The sequence below is a fragment of the Leptonychotes weddellii genome, chromosome 4 (genome assembly GCF_054177405.1).
Source record: "Leptonychotes weddellii isolate Sample4059 chromosome 4, ASM5417740v2, whole genome shotgun sequence".
NCBI classification, from domain to species: domain Eukaryota; kingdom Metazoa; phylum Chordata; class Mammalia; order Carnivora; family Phocidae; genus Leptonychotes; species Leptonychotes weddellii.
The window spans coordinates 34,704,514-34,726,175 of record NC_138372.1 but is presented as its reverse complement, the minus strand read 5'-3'; the positions used below and the strand labels follow the sequence as shown (position 1 = coordinate 34,726,175).

The following is a 21,662-nucleotide window of genomic DNA, read 5'->3' as shown; positions in this document are numbered from 1 at the left end:
ACCTCTCCCAATCTCTCAAGGCTCTCATGGGATGAGGGAGCAGATACACCCAGAGAGAACTAGGACCACCAGGGGCTGACAAGAGGCAGATCTGTATTCAACATTTACTTCCCCGGGTGCCTGGGTGACTCAGTCGGTTAAGCAAGCATCTGCCTTCGGCTCAGGTCATGATCCCAGGATCCTGGGATCGAGGCCCGCATTGGGCTCCCTGCTCAGCAGGAAGCCTGCTTCTCCCTCTCCCTCTGCCCCTACCCCCTGCTCATTCTCTCTCTCTCACTCACTCACTTTCTCTCTCTCTCAAATAAATAAATAAAATCTTAAAAAAGAAAAAAAAAAGAACAACTTCCCAGGAGCCAAACTTCAGAGGTAGTGGACTCATGGTCATGGAGATATGGGGGCAAAGGTTAGACAGCCAGTGTTGGGCCGACCTTTAAGACCTTAAGATGTGAGTACTATCTTGTGTCATAGACTGGAATGCTGTGAATCAGACTCCACATTGCTAATTAGTATATGATTCCATTAGTACCTTAAGGCTTTTCGCCCAGTCACTTGACTATGCTAAGATTTTATTATTCCCTGACTCTAGAACCTGGGAAACTTAGATTTGTAAAATTACCTCTGAGACAGCCATTTGTGTCGATTTCTTTTAAAGATGTGCTGAGCACATGCTTTGTGCTTAGGCCCTTTATATATATTATCTTACTTAAGCCTCACAGTGTTCCTGTAAATTCTGTACTATTATTATCCTATATTTTAGACAAGGAAACTGAGGCACAAGAGGTTAAGGGACCTTCCCAACCTCACACAAGTGGTCTGTAGTGGTCCTACAATTGAAACTGAGAGTCCCTATTCTTAGCCACCGTCCTAGGCTGCCTCTCTGTGTTGTAAAAGGGATACACTCAGGAGGATAGAAGTGCCCGGGTAGCCCGAGCTGAGTTATGGGTCCTTCTGAGATTCCTGCTCAGCCTGACTCCAGTGGCCCATCTGAGTTCCAGCCCCGGGGCTGGGGGAGCTGTGGCTCTCCTTTCCCCTCCCCACCTTTCCAGGGAGTGTTCGCTCCATGATCTCAGGTCTTGAATTCCCCAGGCAAAGCCAGCCATATTCTTCGGGCTGGGGTCCAAGTTTATTTAAGAGGAGGAAAATGTTATTATGGAAATTACAACAGCTTTACAAAACAGAACGTCCCTGTATCAATCCAGGACCACAAGAATGCTCATCAACTTAATAGCTTCCTGTTGGGAGTCTTTCAAGCTCCGCCTGAAGCTGGCAGGCAGCAGGGCCCAGGATTGAGTCCAAGCAGCTGGGTGACACTGCCCTCAGGATGAGTGGCAGAGCCCACGGAGGGCACCACAGGGGACGCCTCCCTGTCTCCTCGGGCCATGCAACCCTGAACAAGACATCAGCTTTAGGTTGCCCCTTCTCAAAAGGGGAGCCGTGGTGGTGGTGGTGTGTGAGCGCGCGTGCGTGTGTGTGCATGTGTGTGTGCGTGCGTGTGTGTGTGTGTGTGTACCTGTATGTGTGTCTGCCGGAGAGGAGCAGGGAGGACAGGGCTGGGGCTCCTCCTCCCGCCCACCCCATTCCACAACCTCAGCCTAACTCAAGTAGGAACGCGGTTGCTGATCCAATCCTCAGACCTTCTCCCCAGACCCAGTGTGGATGGTCTGGATCTCGGCTCCTGATAAGGAGAGGGCTTTAAGAAAGGGACTGCTTTCTTTACCTCCTAAGGCTAAGGAGAGAGAGGACCAGGCCTTAACTCTTATCTTTTTTTTTTTTTTAAGGAAGAAAAGAAAACCATTAAAGTCAAATTCCTGGGGCTGGGAGCAGCCAGGAGTCTGGCGCGTGTCTCCTCCTGGATAATTATCTGGCATTTAGCACCCCTCTTCCCAGCGCTTGTAATTAGCAGGGAAATTAAGGTGCTGTCATCCTACCTCCCAGCTTCTCTCTGTTGTGCCCAGAGGCCTGTGCAGAGGCCCTGAGAAGGGAGGAGGGTATCAGTGTAGCAAGAATAACTGCAATTAGATATCAGGAAGGACTTTCAGCTGAGAAGGGACACTGGGCAGGAGAGCACTGGAGGGTCCTCTGGGGAACACTTCCTGTCACCTCCAGCCACAGACATCTCTCTTGTCTCCAAATTCCTGGACCGCATGCATGCTGGACCATGCCTCTCTCCATGGGAGATGTCCTGGCTTGGATGAGCCAGCAGTGTTCCAGTGGGGTCTCATTCCCCCAGATCTTCACAGAGAGAGGCTTCTTCAGGGCCTGCCTCTGTGCCGAACCCTGACAACAGAGTCAGACCCACCCAGGATTGCAAGTGCTTCCCAAGGAAAAGACAAGGCATTTGGGGAGTATAAACATAACCCAAGGTTGAAAGTGACAAGAGCTGAGGGAGAAGAGACCAGCTACATAATTTGGAAGGACCTAGTGAAAAATGAAAATTATTGAGCCACCTGGGTGGCTCAGTCGGTTAAGCGTCTGCCTTCGGCTCAGGTCATGATCCCAGGGTCCTGGGATGAAGCCCGGCATCAGGCTCCCTGCTCAGCGGGGAGTCTGCTTCTCCCTCTCCCTGCCCCTCCCCCTCCTCCTGCTCATGCACGCGTGCCCTCTCTCTCTCTGACAAATAAGTAAAATCTTTTAAAAAATTGAAAATTATTGAAATTATAAATAATTTCAAACCAGCAGAGAATTAAACCAAGTGTGGGGCTCTTCTAAGTGTGGGGCCTTATGTGCCGCAATGGCTGTGTGCCCAGGGAGCTGGAGGGAGGGAAGTATAGGTCTTGCAAATTAAGGAAAAACTCTTGGAGGAAGCAGCATTTGAAATGGTCTGGTTCAAGAAGTCAGTATTGTTTAATACTGTCAGTTTTGCTTATCTGGCCAGTTTTCTCTTCCTCCAGGACCCCACTCTGCCGCCTCCTCCAGGAAGCCTTCCCTACTAACCCCAGGGTGGGTTAAGACCTCTGAGACTTCCCCACCCCATCCATCTCATTCCATTACAGGTGGCCTGTTTATGGATCTGCCTCTCCCACCAGCATGGGTTCCCTAAGGACAAGGTCTGTGCCTTATTCCTGTCCACCTTCTTAGTGTGCCATGGGAGGCCTGGACAAGGCAGGTGCCCAACCGTGGTTGACGGAACGAATGACTGAATGAATGAGCACACCCACAGGGAGCAGCTTGGGCGGAGGCCTCCTTTGACTGCGCTTCGGGAACACGAGGGTGAATTGCTACCAGCCAGGCTGAATAGTTAAATTGGGATTTGATCAGGAAGGCCCTACATGACAAGTCAAGGTCAGGGTGCTCTCTGGGAAGCTTCAAGTTACAGAGTGGTCTGGCTGCTCTGTAGAGTCTGGCTGGGAGTGGATGATGTGGGGTGGGGAGGGGAGAGGAGCAAGAAGCTTGGCAGGGAGCGCCGTCAGAAAGCTGTAACCACGATCCGTGCAAAAGGTTAGGGTGGCTGGGACCAGACAAGAGCCATGGGAATGGAGAGAGGGAAAGCTGGTTGTGAGCTTTGAAGCTCCAGTCACCCTGGTGGCAGCAACATCGGGTCACCAGCCAGCTATTCCAATTGTTCATGGAAATCAGTCTCCGTCCATGGAGGCTCAGATAATACTCGTGCCCAGTAATGGATGGGGAGCTTAGAGAGAGGAGATAAGAGGAGGCCCACAGCATGCGGTGATCGGGTGGTTTTGCAGGGAGGGGAGGAGTCATCAGAGGTTAGCAAAACATCCCTCAAATAGCAAAGGCTCCAAGGATGTCTGCCCAGCGGTGACTGTGGAAGGGCATACCGGCTCATCCCCTGCCTGGGAGACCCAGACTTAGTGGCCCTTCGACATTTCCCCAGCATCAGCGGCAGACAGATTAGTCTGGCTGCCCTGAGATTCATACTGGAGGTCGGGTGCTTTCTGTTGCAGGGTAGGGAGCAAGAGGTAAGGGCATGGAGGAGGTGGGGTGCCTTCTGAGGCCCTTTCTGCCCTGCCTTTGTGGGATCCCAAGTCTATCCCAAGGGGCATTTTGTCTGTAGGATGAAGAAAAGGACGGTCTGGGCAGGTGGGTGGGGGACAGAGTGGCATCACCTACTGGCTCTGAGCTAGGCCAGAAAGGCTGTGTGTCTGGCAGCCTTAAATCCCTCCACACACGCTGGGAAAGGATCCACTGAGCACCCTCTCCCGAGACGGGAGCAGGAATGTGGGTGGGCGCCAACTTTGCCCAGGAAGAGCAAGAGAGCAAGAGACACTGGAGCTTCCCAGAGCAGGGAGGGTCTAGGAGGGGGAGGCTGGGACACCCCGATCAGCCATCAGAGGGGGAATTCGAGAGTAATGCTACAAATCAATAACCGGGGAGGCGCCTGGGTGGCTCAGTCAGTTAGGCGTCTGCCTTGCGCTCAGGTCATGATCCCAGGGTCTTGGGATCCAGCCCCACGTCGGGCTCCCTGCTCAGCAGGGAGTTTACTTCTCCCTCTCCCTCTCCCCCTGCTTGTGCTCTCTGGTTCTCTCTCTCTCTCTCAAATAAATAAATAAAATCTTTAAAAAAAATCAATAACTGGTACTAACGGGCCCCTGCCGCTGTGCCAGGCACTGTCTTAGGAGCTTTATTGGAACTAACCTGGGTCATCCTCACAAACCTCATTTTATAAAAGAGGAAAAGACACTGAGTAGAAGTAAACTTTCCCGAAGTCATAGAAGCTGGAGCGGGACATGTGAACCCGAGCAACCCGGCTCTGTTTCATCACTACCTTGAAATGGTGGTCCACTGGCAAAGGGCTTGCTGTGTGCCAGACGCCAACTTCCCTTGGCCCCTAGGTGAGGTTAGCACTCCCATTCTACAGATGAAGAAGCTGAGGCTCAGAGAAGTGATTTGTTCACCCTCCCATTTTGGGAATGTGGCCGAGTTGGGACCTGAATCCATACCTGTCTCAGGTCTCCCATACTCTAGGCTTTACTGGTCAGGGGTTGTGCAGGTGAACTCTTAGAAAGCAAGGGATGGGGCATCTCCAGGGAGGGCAGGACCTAAGGGACCCGGCCCTCCCACCCTCTCCAGACAGTGGGTGGAGGCAGCCGGAGGTTGGCCCGAGGGGCCCCATCTGCCGACACTCAGGGCTGGGAAGAGATAGCACCTTTTATCTCTGCAGAGAGTTCAAGAGTTTATTCCCACCCAGGGCAGCAGAGAGGCTGGTGCCCATTCTTGGAGGGTGTCCAGTGACAGGACAGATGGGGAGCACTTCCTTCCCTCTTCTCCAACACTCAGTGCCCTCTACACCCCACCAACACCAGAGGCCAGTGCTCAGAGAGACGCTGGGTCTAGTGGAAAGTCCCCAGCTCTGAGCACGGGGCTGGGGACGGGGCAGTGGCCGGCAGCAAGGACACAGCTCTGGAGCGGGCACACTGGGGGTGGGGGGTGGCCCTGGTTCTACCACCTTCTGACTGTGTGACCTCAGGCATGATGCGCCCCAGTTTCCTCCTGTGAAAAGCTGAATTATCATTCCTGTCTTGGGGGCTCGATTCAGGGTTAAAACAGGAAAGATCATGTATTTCGGTCACCTGGCTCACAGCCTGGCCTATAGCTGGGGCTCTAGAACCACCCCTTTCCAGTATTACCACATGATTTTGACTTTGGCCAATGAAACAAAGTCCAGTCCAGTGTCCCAAAAACAGAGAGAATGAGCTCACCCCCTCCTCGGGACTCTTCTGCGCTCCCCATGCCCTGCAGGGGTGGGCACACCCTCAGCCTGGCATTCGGGGCTCCCGGGGTCTGCTGGCTACCTGTCTCCAGGCCTCTTTTGCTACCTCCAGCCTTCCCCAGGTGACTCATTCTTCCTGAACAAAGCAGGCCCTATCTTTGTCTCCCAGCACATCCTTCGAGGCCCGGATCATCTGCTGCCTCCTCTCTGAAGCCACCCCCAGATCCCTGAGGGAGGATGAATCACTGCTCTGCTGTGCTCCCACAGCTCCGAGCTCATTCCGCTTTGTGTCGTGTGTATCTGCCTCCCGAACAGACTGTGAGCTCCTGCAGGGCAGCAGTGGGGATCCCCATCTTCTTGTAAAATGCCTGACACAAAATTTGTGCTCAGTAAATGTTGTTTAGTCGAGTCATTAACTAATCAAATAGAATATTCTAGATTCGGAGATCTCAGAGCTAGCAGAGACTTAAAGGTCACCTAGTCCCAATGCCTCATGTTCTAGATGAAGAGGCCTGGTCATGGGGGGAGGGGTGGGATGTGGGCTGGAGAAGGACAGGTCCAAGGTCACACAGCAAGAGAAGGGAGGAGGCATTAGAATATGGTTCTTTACAGCTGAATGAAGGCACGGGTTGTTAATTTGTTCGCAGTTGGATAGACAAAGACCTATCAGTGTCTCCTGTTGTCTTGTGGATAAAGTTCAAATTCGTTATCCTGACTCCCTAAGTCCTTTGTGATGTGGTCCCAGCCAAGCTCTCTACCCTTACTTCTAGATGCTTCACACTCAGTTCACACTGTGCTGCTCCAGGACCTGGAGTGGGTCCTTCTCTTGTTTCCAGGCCTGCTTTGCTCTTGAAGACCCGCTCCTTTGCACGGGACACTCCCTGCCCCTTTGCCTGCCAAGTCCTATAATCCTACAGGCGTAAGTGTAGATAGCACATCCTCTGAAAAAGCCCCCTTATCCCCTCTTCTTCAGCCCCCTGTGATCCCCTCTGTGACATGAACCTGCAATTGTCTGTCTACATGTCTCTCTCCAGAGACTGGCAGTCTTGTACCCCCAGTGACCAGCCCAAAAGGAATAATATATGAATGAATTAATCAAGTGTAAGGACTTGAACGCTGGACCTCAGGCAGAGATCCTATTGATCCCAAATTAACTCCAGGAACCTGTGGCAGGGGAAAGGCACTGAGTTGAGAGGGCAGAAGGAAGGGTGGGCTTTAGGACAATCAGCAGAGGTGGGGCTCGGGGAATGTTCACAGTGGAGAGAGTGGAGTTCCCCACAACCCAGAGAAACAATATCCACTTTATTGACCTGAGCCTTCTTTCGTTTTCTTTGGTCCAGTGACCTTTATTATTCATGGCAAACCTCTGAGTCACCGAGGGAGCATTTGGGACAAAGAAAGCCCTGGAAACAACCAGTCAGCCCTGCAGCCCTAACGAGCCTTCACTGCCCAGCGTTCCTGTCCTCGGGCCCCGTCCACTGGACTGGAAGGGCATCTGGACTTCGTGAAGGGGGAGGACAGCCGTGGTGGAAGGCACCGCGTATGGAAAGGCTTGGAGGCCAGAGGGAGTGTAGCTCCTCCAGCTAACGCTGGAGAATTTGGGGAGAGGAAGAGAGAAGCCCAAATGAGGAGTGGGAGTTGTGGTAGACCTGGAATGCAGGGCTAAGGATCTCAGACATTTACCAGGAGTTCAGTCCCTCTGCCCCACGTTCACTGCCCTCTCCCTACCCAGTCCCCACCCAGACGGACAGCTTACAGTCTGCAGGGGGTGGGGTGGGGGGCACTCGGAGTTCAGTGTGAGGGGGATGCCTGACAGCGGGGAGCACAGGGAGGGCTCTAACCCAGCGTGTCTGTCTAGGAAGCCTTTCCTGGGACGGTGGCGACTTAGCTGGAATTTGGACAGGAGATAGAACCCCCCTTTCTTCCTTTTTCTCTCTTTCTCTCTCTTTTTCTTTCTCTTTTCTTCTTCCATCCTTTCTCTTTTTTTCTCCCTCCCTCTCTCCCACCCTCCCTCCCTTACTTCCTTCCTCTCTTTTTCCTCTGCCCCCCACCCCCCATTCCCTTTCTTTCTTTTCCCCAGTTTCCAAAGACTTCATTGGCAAATAGATAGTAGAAAAGAAAGGTTGATCCTACAGCTTCCAAGTCCGTGGAATGAAGAGCTGTGTTAGGGGACACTCCAAGCACTGGGCAGAGGGGACTGCTGCTTTGTCCCCCCATTATTCATAGATCTGGTTGAAAGCACAAGACTGGGAGTCACCAGTTCTTTGGGTGACTTAAGCTGTAGGCTGATTTCTTTTCAGCACTGTTTCCTGAATCACCACTAAGAACGATGTTCTTCCAACACGAGTGCAGAAGTCCCCGTGAATGGTGCCCAGATTGCATCCCCCTGGACTGGCCTCCCCGGGCATCTGTCTGAGCACCTGCAGCCCTTCCCAGACCATGGCCGCAACCGGCCCTGTGTTCATGTATGTCTCTAGCCCCAGACACAATGGACGGTCCTTCAGGTCAGTGTAGGGCTGCTTCAGGTGTTCCTCAGAGGCCTAAGGAACTTCAGGGCCACAAGGCAGAATCCTTCTGCTCGAAGTGCTTGATGACCTCCCCCAGCAGGCCGCGCTGCAGGCCCTCCAGCGTGCTGGCAATGGACGTGTGCTTGAAGTTGGCCATGGCCCTAGAAGCTGCTGGGGGTGGGCAATGGGTGTGCTGTTGGGCCAGAGCCAAAGGCTATTTCTTCCTTATTCGCTGCTACTTCTCGGGGCCCAGCACAAAGCCTGGCATGTGGTAGTTGTTCACAGTATGTTTGCTAATAAGTAAAGGGATCTTGGGAGACCTTAGATGGGAAAATTTTTGGAATATTTGGGCCAATCTCAATGAGAGTCAGAGAGAGCCATCCTTTCCCAAATCCTCTCATGGAGTCTGCCCAGCAAAAAGAAGACAGACAGGAGTGGGCTTCAAACCCCAATCCCATCCCCAGAGCAGAGCTTGGCACCAGGCAGCACGAAGATGCAGACAGATGCTCCCCATTCTTCCCCACCCCCATACAGAGGCCGCACGGCCCCATGCCCCTGCCATCCTGGCTCTTCCCAGGCTGGGGAGGCCAGGCCCTGCCTGGCTGGGCCACAACAGCAGGATGCTGAGAGCTTGTTCCACTTTCTCCACAGGCCAGAGGAGGGTCTGGGGTGCTCCTTCCCTGTCTGCTACAGCCAGACGGAGCCCCAACTGGGCCTGGAGCCAGAGAGATAAGAAGATCCAGTCATTCTCAACTTGCCACAAACTTGACACTCAGTTCCAATTGCAGAAAAAACAAATCACCTTCCACTCTTGAGATACCAGAAAATCACAGTGGCTCAGAGCAATCAGGACCCTAAAAGAGCACTCTGACCTCCCTGTCCTGGGCTCTGCACCCGTTGTGCAAGTGGGGAAACTGAGGCACTGAGACAGACGGGGACTCTCAGGCCTACACTGAGAGTCAATAAGAGAGCTGGGGCTGAAAATCCAGGTCTCCTGCTTTCTGGCTTCATACCCTTTCCAACCCCCACATTGTATAAATACCTGAGAATTCACATCCGTACCTACAAGGAGCTTTTGTGATCTCACTCTGCTAGCACACCTCCTATGACAGGGAGCTCAGCACCTCTGAGCAATCTAGATAGTGCTCAGTGTTAGAAAGGGCTTCTCTACCCATAGTCTGAACCTGACTCACTACCCTCTGGGACCTTGTCTGGGAATTCACAGGGCCCAGAGAGATTAACATGGAAGGGAAAAAACAGAAAATTTTTTATTACTTGGAATTCCCTGAAAGAGGGGAAAGCAGACCAGCAGCCCTCTTCCTGCGAGAAAAGCCTTGGATTGGGTCAGGAAGGGGTTGGGGGTGGATGCTCTCTAGACCATGTTTTCCAGAAGGCTGGGGAGGGGCACAGGTCAGGAGCTCGGAGTTGGGATGGTGGGGATTTAGTTCTATGGGGCAGCTTGTAAAAGTTGGCAAACCTGGGAATCCTCCCCTGGGACACCCTCAGAGCATTGCCAAACTGACAAAACATGGCAAAATTCCCAGGGCAATTACATTTTTCTAGAAAAAGGAAAAGGCAAAGTTTTGTGTGTGGGACTGATGGTTTGATGTGGCATGGAGGAGTTCACTCTCTCATTAGCAGGGACAGAGAAGCATGACAAACAACTGTGGGACAGCTGAGCCGTCTGAGGATAGACCAAGCTTTCTCCAATCTCCTAGGAGCATGGGAATCCCAAGGGGCAGATGGATAACATACAAGGATTATCTGTGCCACTCATTCATCTCTTTATGCCTTCATTTGACGGGTATTTATTGACTGCTGACAATGTGCATTAGGCCCTGGAGTCGCTATTATGAACAGACCCAGACCTGGTATCTTGGACGCTCTGCCCTATATTTGTAGTTAATATTTCTTATATGGGTGTCGCGCGTCCCCAGAGAGTTTGCACATTCCTCAAGGGCTGGAGCTTCTATCTGCCTCCTCTCCATCACCCACCCTTCGCACTGAGCCTGTAGTGATCTGTTAAGGGCTCCACGGGTAAGAATGGTTTTATCAGCACATTCGCTGCTCACTCACTGAATCAGGTAAACATAGCAAGGGCTCAGTTCTCACGTGCTCCCCAGTCCCTGGAGCTGAATCAGGCAGACCCAGGGGGGCTGAGAAACTTGAGGTCATCAAATCTCTCCCTCAGCCTCCAGATCAGGCTAAAACCTAGGCTTGGTCAATATGAGGGGATAGGAAAGAGTAAGGACAAATGTCTGGGAGTCAGGAGACCTGGGTTGAGCTGGATTCTGCCACCAGCCTGCTGTGTGGTTGGTGACAATGGTAATGCCCACTGACAGCAACTTGAAAACCCTCTTTCCCTTTGATCCTCTCAACAACCCATTAGTTAGACGGTGGGGGGGGCGGAGATTCTCTTATCCCCATTTTACAGAGGAGGACACTGAGGCTCTGAGAAGTCAAGTCACTTGCCAGAGGTCACAGAGCTGGTGAGTGGGGGCACCAGGGCTTGAGGCCAGCTCTTCTGGTCCCAGAGGCCCCCTTCTCTCCTCCATAGCTGCCACTGTGTCATGTCCAACTGACAGGAGCACCAGAGCTGAGCTGACTCATGAACTGGTGGCCTGAGCCTCCCTGCTTCCCCTCCCTGTTGGATCTGCTGGCTCTTCTGCCCTCAGCACCACTGGCCCATGACTGAGGGGAGAGCAAGGAGGCAGGATTGAAGCTGGAGGGTGAGCAGGGGAGATGGAGCAGACAGCAAGGGATCAGAGCATCCATCACTGGGGCTAGTCCTCCCCAAAATCCGTCGCTGGGGTCTCAGCAGCTGTGTGGTCTGCCCGAGAACCAAGCTCCCACCCAGAGTCGGCCCCCCGACGATCTGTCCATCATTTCCCTGGGTAGCTCCCTTCCCAGGCTCCCGTGGCCTCGAGGCCTGCTGGGATCCCAGCAAACAGGCCATGTGTAGCTGTCCTCTGACAGGGAAGAGAAGCAGCCACTTAGATGCCAACAATAGCCAGATCCATGTCTGAGGAACCGGCCAGATCTGCCTCCTGCTTTTTGGACCGATTCTCTGAGGCCTTTTTTCCAGCCCTAAGTTCTTTAAGCTCCTTTCCAAAGCGTCCCTGGGTTTCACTGGGTTTATGAACTGTGACGTCTTGTCAGGTGTGTCTCCCTCCCCTGGCCTTCATCCTCACCTCAGCGTGAGTCAGGAGCTCATGGCCTCACCTCCTGGGTTGGACTCCTTGGCTGGACACAGGTGGCCACCCCACATCCTGCTTGTCACATCCTATTGGCCCCAGAGCACCTGGAACCAGGAAGAAAGGAGGAAGGGAGAGACCCAGGCCAACAAGGTGGGGTCACGCTGCCAAGGCAGAATCCATTGAGAAGGGCAGCTTTCCAAGCACAGACTGCCCGGTTGAACTGTGCTTCTGAACAACAAGACGTTCACTCGTTCTTCTTCCATGCCAGACCTGCGCTGGAGCCTGGTCACACACAGGGACCCGATACGGTCCAGCTCCCGAAGGGTTTTTCTAGGCCCGTGGAAACAACAGTTCATAAACAATAAAGAACCAGGTGATAATTGCTCTGAGAGGGGCTGAGGGGAGCCCAGTATAGATGGAGGGCCTAAGGAAGAGGCAAATTCGTTTTGTGGAAAGAGCTTGGACCCTGCACTTGGAGCTGAATTCAGATGACATCCTGCCATTGTTTGCTGACTTCTCGAAGTCCCACTGCCTGATCTGTAACCTGGGGTGATGATATTACCCACCCCACAGCGTTGTTCCAAGGACGGGGCAGTAAAGTGCTTAGTACAATGGCTTACGGGAGGCCACGTGGAAGCCTGAATAGCTTTCTGGAGGAAGCAGTGCTTGGAGGACAAATGGAAGCTGCCCAACCAGTTGCTCAGGAAGCAGGAGGGCATCTGACCACAAGGAATGTCAGCTGAGGGGACTTTAGAGAAGGTACAGGCAATACATCCCCAGAAGCCGTCCCTGGGTCCACTTTCTGTGTGGCATTGTCCTTGTCTGTCCACCCCTGCTATGAGGCCGTAAGTTGTTGGAGAGCCCGGGCCCACTTCATTCACCCCAGCATCTCCAGCACCGGTCACTAATGGCATTCAGTGAATACACATCAGAATAATCAACGGATGGCTCTGCAGAGCGAGAAACAAGAGAAAAGGGATAGCAGGAGAAGAGATGGAAGGAACTGACATTTTTAGCCTCCACTGTGTGTCAGGCATTGGGCTGGTTACTTATGTGTATGGGCAGTTTAATGCCCCCAAAACAGCTATGTATATTATTTCTCCATTTACAGATAAGGAGATGGAGGCTCACAGAGGCCCGGAGACTTGCTAGAGGTAAGGCAGCTGAGAAGTCTCCCCCCAAAACTCTATGTCCCATTCATGGATCTGCAGGGCCCTTTTCAGCATTCTGGGCTCCTTCCAATTGGCATAAGGATATTTGGCCAGAGCCGCAGGACCCAGAGAGCAGCCTCTCCCCACCCATGCTCTACACTCACCCCAGCCGTGCAAACTGACCCCAGCTGGGGGGTTCCAAGAAGGGCGGGGAGGAGGGTCTGGCAGGTCTGACAGGTCAGGATGAGCTGGGCTTTCCTGAGAAGAGCTCCCATCCCAAGGTGGCCTAGCATACATCCTTCCGCAGGCTCGCTCAGGACAGGGGCTGAGAGCCTGGCTGGCTGCCTCCAGGTGCTGTGATCTCAGCCAGGAGGATGACTTTAAAAATCATTCCAGGGCAATAGGACCCCTCCCTGGTCAGCCCTGCACGGCCTGAACTCGGTGCACATCCGAGGTCATGTGCCTTCCACTGCACCACCCCACCACTGGGAGCCATGCAAGGGACAGAATGCACGGAAGCCCCGCTGGCTTGCTCCCCCTGCCTGTCTGCGCCCTTTCTCTTTATCCTCTCTGCTCCAGAGTCTTCTCTTTCAGGCACTTGCTTCATCCACCCCTTCTCTCCCTCCGAGGCCCACGCAAGGCCAGAGGTTGTTATCCTAAGGGTCCTGTCACTAGTTCTGCAGAAATCCTTGGCCGGGAGTGGGTGCTAAAAGAAAGACGTGCTGCGAAGAGTAGGTGCAGCATGCTCCCTGTCTGACACCACGTCGGAACTTCCCTGCCGGCCATTGCAGAGGACGAGGTCCTAGAGTTGAGTGATTTTGTTTCTGAAGGACCAGGAGGACATGGGCACGAAGATTGATTCGTTCACACTAAGACAGACGCAGGCTGCACCTACACCCAGCGGTGGGAGGCACGTGCGCTGCCCATCCGCACTTGGCTCTCAGACGGCACACGCAGGCTTGCACACGCCGCCTAGAGACCTGGGGATCCACCCTGCCCGAGGGCTGACACCGGCAAAAAGGGAAGCAGAACCTGGTCCGGGGATCCCTGCCACGCCTCCCCAGAGGCTGCCAGCCAACTCTCCCCCTTTGAGATCAGGCCACTAGGAGTCGGGAAAGCAGTGTCTGCAGGAGGGAACGTCCTGGCTCAAAAAAGCCACACCCCATCCCTCCCACGGTTGAGGGGCAGGCAGGCAGCCAGGCCAAAGAGGACCCTGGCACGCACGAAGACTTTATCAACCCTCAACAGACATCCGATGCTCACCTACTATGTGCTAGACCCTCAGGATGGGAGATAGGGTGGCAGAGGAACCCCAGAGTCCAGGGTCAGAAAACATGGGCCTTGCCACTTCATTACTCCTATCCCACTAAAGTTCAACCACGAACGTTTCTCGCACACCAAGAGTGTGTTGGCCATGTTCACGGGAGTTATTCTATCTTGCTCACTTCTCTATATGATAGATGTAAGAACTGGGATCCAGCGAACATGCCATCGGTCCACAGTGCACAGGACGGCCTCCATTTGCTCATACGTAAAGTGGGTTCATAGAGAGTGGTACCCATCTCACAGGGCTGTTGGGAGGATGTAAAGTTCTTAGAACAGTCCCCGGCACCAAGTAAGCAATCAATACATGTTAGCTGAGAGTTTACATCCTTGTCATAAATTCTGTTCCCAGGAACAGCAGAACCTGAATTCACATAACTCAAACCTTCCCCCACCCCCACTGCCATTCTGAGCTTCTTTCGCATTTTGTTGGTTTATACACATCTCCAACAAATAGCCCCTGGGTGTCAACCGTACAGCAGGGGTAGTGGGGAGTATGAGCAGCTTGAGGTGTGCTGTTCAAAGTCCCCGAAAACTGGGCCAATCTCCCTCCCTACCCCAACTCCTTCTCCTCCCTGCCCTCATGCTGAACAGTAACTACATCTCCACTGAACTGACCCCTGGTTCTCCTGCTTCCAGGTCTTTGTTCAGACTTCAGACTTTCAATCTCTGTTTCTACGGGGTCTGGAGTTGCAGGAGTTGTATCCAGGGGTCCTTCTGCTGATACAAATCTTAAGATCCATGTGAGGTAAGAGAGATCTGCGGACTTTCAAGTCAGAGCAATGGCACCGAATCCCAGCTCTGCCACTTTGTCTTTGTGGCCTTGAATGAGTTACTTAACCTTCATGAACCCAAGTGTTCTTACATGAGTAGTGTGTGTGATAATCCTCACATGGATTGTATTAAATAAAAGACCATAGAGAGTACTCTTCGCCTTCAAGTTTTCAATTCACACGCACACAAACTACATTAAGAGATACAGTTTTCTCAATTTTTAATTTTTTTATAGCTTTTCATGAACTTTTATGCCCACTCTATCTTAACCATACTGAAACCCAATTTAAGAAGGCATGAATACAACACCAACCAAGATATTCAATCATTTTGAATTTTATCTCAAGGTGGCTCATGACATGCTCAGAGCATCTCAGACCTGAATCGCATTGAGAATTCTGCTCAATCTTGTCCTCGGCATGTAGCCACAACCCCCTCCATCTTTCAATGCCCATCCCCAAGTTGAATTACCACTGTGACATCCCAGACTGTGTACTGCGAGCTCCTTGGGGATGGAGGCTGGGTGTGATTCACTGCGCAGGATCCTAGGAAGCATTCAATAACCTTGAATGGACCACCATCCATTCCTGCCATCCATCCTTCCAGCCATGCAATCATCCACTCATCAAGTGAGTTAAGGACTTGGTCTTATATAGGGAACTCCCCCTTCAAAGGTGAGAGCTTCCACCTTCTGTGTCCTCTTGCATTCTTCCCTCTCCTGGGATCCTTCCAGCCAGGTCTGTCACTCTCATGGGATCCTCTGCCTTTCCGATTTCGATCTCCAGTATAGCTTCTTTCATTCCCACCTGAGCAGGGCCTCACACCTTCATGCAGGTGGAAGTTGGGGCTGGCACCTCGGAAGGAACAATGCCCTGCAGTCCACAGCTGGAGGCCTTTAAGGACATCTGGATGGACCATCAGTTGCTCTCGCAGCCTTTCAAGCCCCAGGGTGTCAAATCTGAGCCGAGGCAGATAAGGAAGCTAGACTGTCATGTGCACATTTGTTGTGGGGGTTGGGGGGAGGCCGGGGGAGGGCCAGATCTCACTTTGCCCAGAAAGCCCTTCTTATCTACAAGTCCTTTGAAGTGGGGGAGGTCCCAGGGACTGGTGGCCAGAGGGAAGCTTTTTCTCCACACCCGAGTCCCCATCATTCCTCCGCTGCAGAGGCCAGGCCCAGTTCTGGAGTAATTCTGGGACCTGAGAAGCTCACAAGTCCTTCATTCCCTCAGCAAGCACTTCTGAACTAGTAAGTGCTAGGTTCTGTGCTAACGGCTAAGGAGGCTAGGATAAATCAGACCCACATGCTTATTTGCAACCACAAATGCTCTCAAATTGCTCCTCACCCAAGAAGGGAGGCAGACATGGAAATAGAGAGAGGGCCCTAGAGTGCTTACAGTCTTCGATCCTGTTCTGGAATTTGGTGCCTATTGGATGCTTAAACACCCTCTACAATGTCCAAGCAAGCAACAGGGCTTCAAGACCCTGCTCATACACCTCTCGAGATGGGGGAAACCGTTCTCCCTTCCTTCTTCCCCTCCCTCACCCCAGCAGCCTGCTAGAACACGGGACCCTCTGGCTACCTCCCTTGGAGCTGAAATAGCCTACCCCAGGTGTTCTTCCTTTTCCTAATTCTGATGCCTGGGGCTGCCAGAACCTCTCAGGCTGCACCTGTCCCCGGGCAACCCTGACAAGAACTGCGGTCAATGTCAGGTTTCCACAACGCTCAGTTCCTGAAGATGTTTCGCTGCAGAAAGGCCTCTCTAGCAGCAGTGAGCAGGAAACATGAGCCCAGGAGCCTGGGACCCCAGGAAAACCAGGTGAGAGATGATCTACCTGAGTCAGGCAGCAGCCAACCTGGGACCAACCAGAAGGCCACTGGAAGGAGACTCAGTGGGAGGTCCTGCTGGGCTTGGGAGAGAAGACACTGCCTTAGAGAGCTGGCTTGATGGCACACCCTGGCTAATGAGGGAGCCTTAATCCCTTTCTCTGGCTAGCATGGGAGATAAGACCAGTGAAAATGAGAAAACAGAGAACAGGGGCAGCTTTGAGCTCCCAGCCACCAGCCCCTTCCCTGCTCTGGCCAGATGTGCACCCCTTCCTCCTCTCCCTTTCCCTAAAGCATGTATTCTCAGGCTGCTAGTGTCCCTGCCTTGGTAGCTGGAGGACAAGGGTGGCACCTGGTCATCTCTGTTCCATCCTAGCCCCGACCCTCCCCATGCCTAGCACATGCCATGGAAATGTGCACTGAATAAAATACGCGCTGGTTTATGCTGATTGTAACTGGTGCAGAAATTGCGTGTCTGAGGAGTAAGGGTCAGCCAACTTTAGGGTCAAGAGACCCAGGCCTTAGCCCTGGCTCTGCCATTGACTTACTTTGCTCAAGAGTGACCTTGAGCAGGTCTTTTTTTCTTCCATGGGACTCAGTTTCTCCACCTAGGAGAATCACACAAGACAACTCTGAGGCCTCCTAAGCCATAAAATGCCCCCACAATGGTCCAGGGAGCCCCCTCCGTATTTATTCAGCACATCTTATGTCCCCTATCGGGGACACCTAAGCTCACCTCCATCCCCCCACCCTCACCAGGCTATTTCCTGGGAACCAAAGGAGGAATGTGTCCAACTGTAAGCTTGGCCAAATCAAGTCAAGTCACCTTTGCTATTTAAAACCTCTCTCTGCAGAAGCAGGCTGTTGAAGCTGGGAGGAGAAGCAAATCCCTGCTCAGTTAGGAGTCCACTTTGCTCTAAATTCCCGGGGATTAAGAGACCTCCAGCACCAGCTTCCCACTGCCCTTTTCTCTAACTTCTCCCCTGAGGCCACTTGGCCGATTGGAATGTTCAGCCCACCCCCTCCGTGGCCAGGCAGGATAAGCACCCTCTCTGGGGACACTCTGCGGGCTGTCGTGTTTCCCAGAACTAATCCACGTTGACAATCCCCGGCCCAGGCATTTCCAAGAGGCCTGAGTTCTGCAGCACAGAAGTCCCGGATCCTCCAGGGATCAGGAGTAGCTGGGGATGAAGCGGGCCAAATCTAGAGCCCACTGAGGAAGGACAACAAGTCTAGTATTGTGAGCTCTTGTGTCCCAGCATGTTCAAGCCACGGGAGACCCTCAGGAGAATGTGTCATGCACCCCCATTGCACAGACAGAAAATCCGAGGCCCCCAGAAGGCATGGCACTTATCCAAAGTCACGCCATCTGTTCGCGGTGAGGGAATGATGCAGATCCAGATCTCAGTTCTTCATTTATCCCACAACCTTCTGTTTTGTTTTGTTTTTAAACTATCTCCCAAGTTCCAAGGCTGCCACTTGGGATGCTGAGATAAATGTGTATTCATTTAACAAACATTTACATAAAACTGACTACAGGCCAGCCACGGGTCGAAGCACTTTATAAATATGATTTCATTTAACCTTCCCTGGAAGTAAGTTTTATTATCTCCAATTTGCATCCAGGAGATGAAGGAGCTGTTCCGCCATCACACAGCTCATGTGACGAATCTAGGTTTGCACCCAGGTCTGTCTTGTACTCCTTCCTCCACTTGGGGTTGTTCTTTTGGAGGTGAGAGAAGCTAAGTCCGGATGCAGGGCCGTGTCACCAGGGGGGCATGTGGGCCACAGGCCAGAGGTCAGGCAGGCAAGCTCCGAAGGCGGCAGGGAGGCGGCCCCAACCAGGAGCCTGCCCAGCCCCTCCCTCCTGCCCCAATGTGGCCCTGACGCACACCTCCAGGGAACCCGGTTGCTTTGCCTTCAAGCTGAATTGTGCACACCGCTGCCCCCCCACCCTGGGGTCGTGCTTTGCAGCAGCAGCCCAGCCATCACCTGCTCAGGCGACTGCCAGTCAGGTGTGCCCCTCAGCTGTTCGGTCAGGGCTGCTGCCGTCGGGGTGGGGACTCCCGAGAATGGAAGAATGGAAGGCCTTGCCAGCCCCAGAGGTAACACGCACCAGCTGCTGCCGCAGCCCCCACCAGTTCTGCAAGATCACGCTAAGGGCAGCCTGCAGGTCATATGTCTAGACAGTCAGACTGAGAACGGGGCTCAGCATCTTGGTAGAAGTTTCCTGAATTCCTTCCACCTTCGGGAGTGGAAACTGAGCTAACAGGGAATTGGTTCTAATTATAGGGAAATAAGGAGAATTGAAGGAGAGCTCCTCAAGGTAGAAGTCATCTGTAGGGTTTCTCCAGCACTCTCCCTTTGTTCATCTCTCCAGTGAGGAACCCCAGAGCACTGCTTCTGGGCCAGCTCTTGGCGGGGCATTGGGCACAGACAGGGTTAGACTGGGACCCTGCCCACCAGGAGTGCCCATCTAGTGGAGAAGGAGACAGGGAGCCAAGGAGCCCAGCTATGTCCTGTACTCCTTCCTCCACTTGGGGTTGTTCTTTTGGAGGTGAGAGAAGCTAAGTCCGGATGCAGGGCCGTGTCATCAACAAGGAAGCTGGGGAGTGGAGGAGGGCAGGGGGGGGCACTGGTGCACAGCCTGGAGGTCAGCATGGGCTTCTGGGCAGAGTGGAGGTGGAGGTCGTGTTCCCTCCCTTCTTCCCACACTGCAGGGCCCAGCTGAAACTCCACCTCCTTCAGGAAACTTGACTTCTTCAGGACACGCTGATGGTCGCTCAACACTTACTCCTTCAACAAATATTGATCAAGAATAGCCTAGTGAGAGGACTTGTGGAATTAACGGCTGCCCCCTTCTGCCACAAATCTTGGCACACATGTCACCCAGCACAGCATCTTAAGGGGGTGTGTGTGTATTTTCTTGTTCTTTAAGCATTCCTTAAGTTTCTTTAAGCAGTAGTCAAGTGTGATTGGGAACCTAGTCTCTGGAATCAAGCATTCACATTTGAATCTGGAATCTGTCCCTGTGTAGTCTTAAGCAAGCTGCTTAGCCTCTTAGAGTGGCAGTTCCATTTGTCAAATTGGTACAACGATAGTTACTCGAGAAGGCTGTGTGGATTAAATAAAGCAATCCGTGTTAATTGCTTAGCCTAGCACTTGGCTGTTCCTGCTGTTATGAACAAGGACAGTCTCTACTGCTCATCCCAATGGCCCGCAGCATGTCAGACGGTCCCTGCAATGAGTATTTTATAAATGTCTGGTACTTGATTACTCTTCAGCAGGAAATGGGGGGTAGATATGTGTGGTCTTTAAAAAAAAATTTTTTTTATGCTGGTAAGATATACATAACACAAAATTTGCTATTTTAACCGTTTTTAAGTGCACAATTCAGTAGCATTAAGTGCAGTCACACTGTTGTGCAACCGTCCCTACTATCCATCTCCAGAACGTTCTCATCTTTCCAAACAGAAACTCTGTACCCGCTGAACAGTTAACTCCTCACCTTCTTCTCCCCCCAGAGGCTGGTAACCACTGTTCTACTTTCGGTCTCTATAAATTTGCCTGTTCGAGGTACCTAGAAGTGCAATCACTCACTGTTAGCCCTTTTGTGTCTGACTTATTCCACTTAGCATAGTGTTTTCAGGGTTCATCATGTGGTAGCATGTGTCGGAATCTTGTTCCTTTTTAAGGCTGAACGACATCCCATTGTCTGGACATAGCACTTCGTTTATCCATTCCACTGTTGATGGCTGAATGGGTTGCTTCTACCTTTGGGCTCTTGTGAGGAATGCTGCAATGAGCATTGGGGCGCACAAGTGTTCGAGTCCCTGCTCTCAATTCTTTTGAGGGTATTCTGACAGGTGGAATTGATGGATCATAGAGTAGTTCTACATTTGATTGTTTTTGAGGAACCGCTATGCTGTTTTCCACAGCGACAGTACCATTTTACATTCTCACCAGCCAGGCCATATGGCCTTAAAGTAGGAGTGAACAGGGTGTGATGGACTCCCAGGGTGGCTGGCGCCCTCCCGGGGAGACTTGCACCGGTGCAAGGGAAGCAGAGTAGTGACAAAGGGGGGCAAGCCCAGAGGAGGTGCTGAGGGCCGGGCGAGGATTGAAGCGATACCAAGGAGAAAGGGGGCAAGAGCCCAGGGTGTGGGGTCCGGCCAGAAAGCCCGGAGCTGGGGTGGCTGCTCTGTGTGTGGCGGTTGACCGTGCTGCCTGGGGGCAGAGTAGGCAGCATGAAGTCCACTCAGGGTGCTCCAGGGAGACTAGGTCCATCTCAGTGTCAGGAAGACTTTCCGAGAGCCAGAGCTTTCCAGCAACGTGAGTGGGGAGCTCTCTGTCAGTAGAGGTATGCAAGGAGCCACTGGTGACATTTTGAACGGAATGCTAAAGGGCGTTGGAGGTTGGACTGGATAGCCACTGTGAGCCAGAAGAGCAGCGTGTTCTGAAAATCTGTGAGTCAAAGACTTTGCGGCTGGATTCCACTGAGCCCGTTTGCAAGCAAAGACTGTAACTCGCTATTCTCGCGCATCCGGACTAATTCTGCCCGGCTTCTCTGAGAGCCTGTATTGGCACGAACATCGCTCTGCCCCAGCAGGGGTGAGCTTCATTTCCATTTGCCATGATATTATGTGACACCCCACGTTCCTGTGGCTCCTGTCTACCTTTTCGACTGCAAGTAATACTGTGTGCATGCAAAGGGAGGCTGCAGGGATTGGATTGGGAAATAGTGCAAAGGTGAGTGAGGAAAAGGGGCTCTCTTGTCTGGCCTGCGAGGGCCTCCAGACTCTGCTCCCCTCCCCCGCTCTAGGCATTCTCTCTCTTGCACTCTTCTCTCTTTCCAACCACTCAACTTACGCTCCTGGCCGGGCCTACCTCCTGGGATGCCAACTCTGATTCTCTCCACCTACGCAAACCCTACCATCTTATTATGGCTCATCCAGGTTTCCATTCCCATAAGAAGTCCACAAAGATCTCCTTCTCCCATAGGCTTTGTATGCTGGGGCACCATTTAAGGCAGTCATTCATAGATGTTTATTACTGAAGTCCCACTCAACACCTGGACTGTTTTCTACACTGGGGACATGTCTATAAAGAGAGGTGGCATCTTTGCTATCATTGAGCTTATATCGCAGCCGGAGATATGGAAACAAATAAATACATAAATCACTTGATACGGAGGTGATTGCCGCAAAAACAATA

At 52.5% G+C, this 21,662-nt stretch overlaps 1 pseudogene; it reads right to left on the bottom strand.

Moving 5' to 3' along the window:
* Positions 1 to 7,944: 7,944 nt before the first annotated feature.
* LOC102731613 (nucleoside diphosphate kinase B pseudogene) lies at positions 7,945 to 8,335 on the bottom strand (annotated as a pseudogene).
* Between the last annotated feature and the right edge of the window lie 13,327 nt (positions 8,336 to 21,662).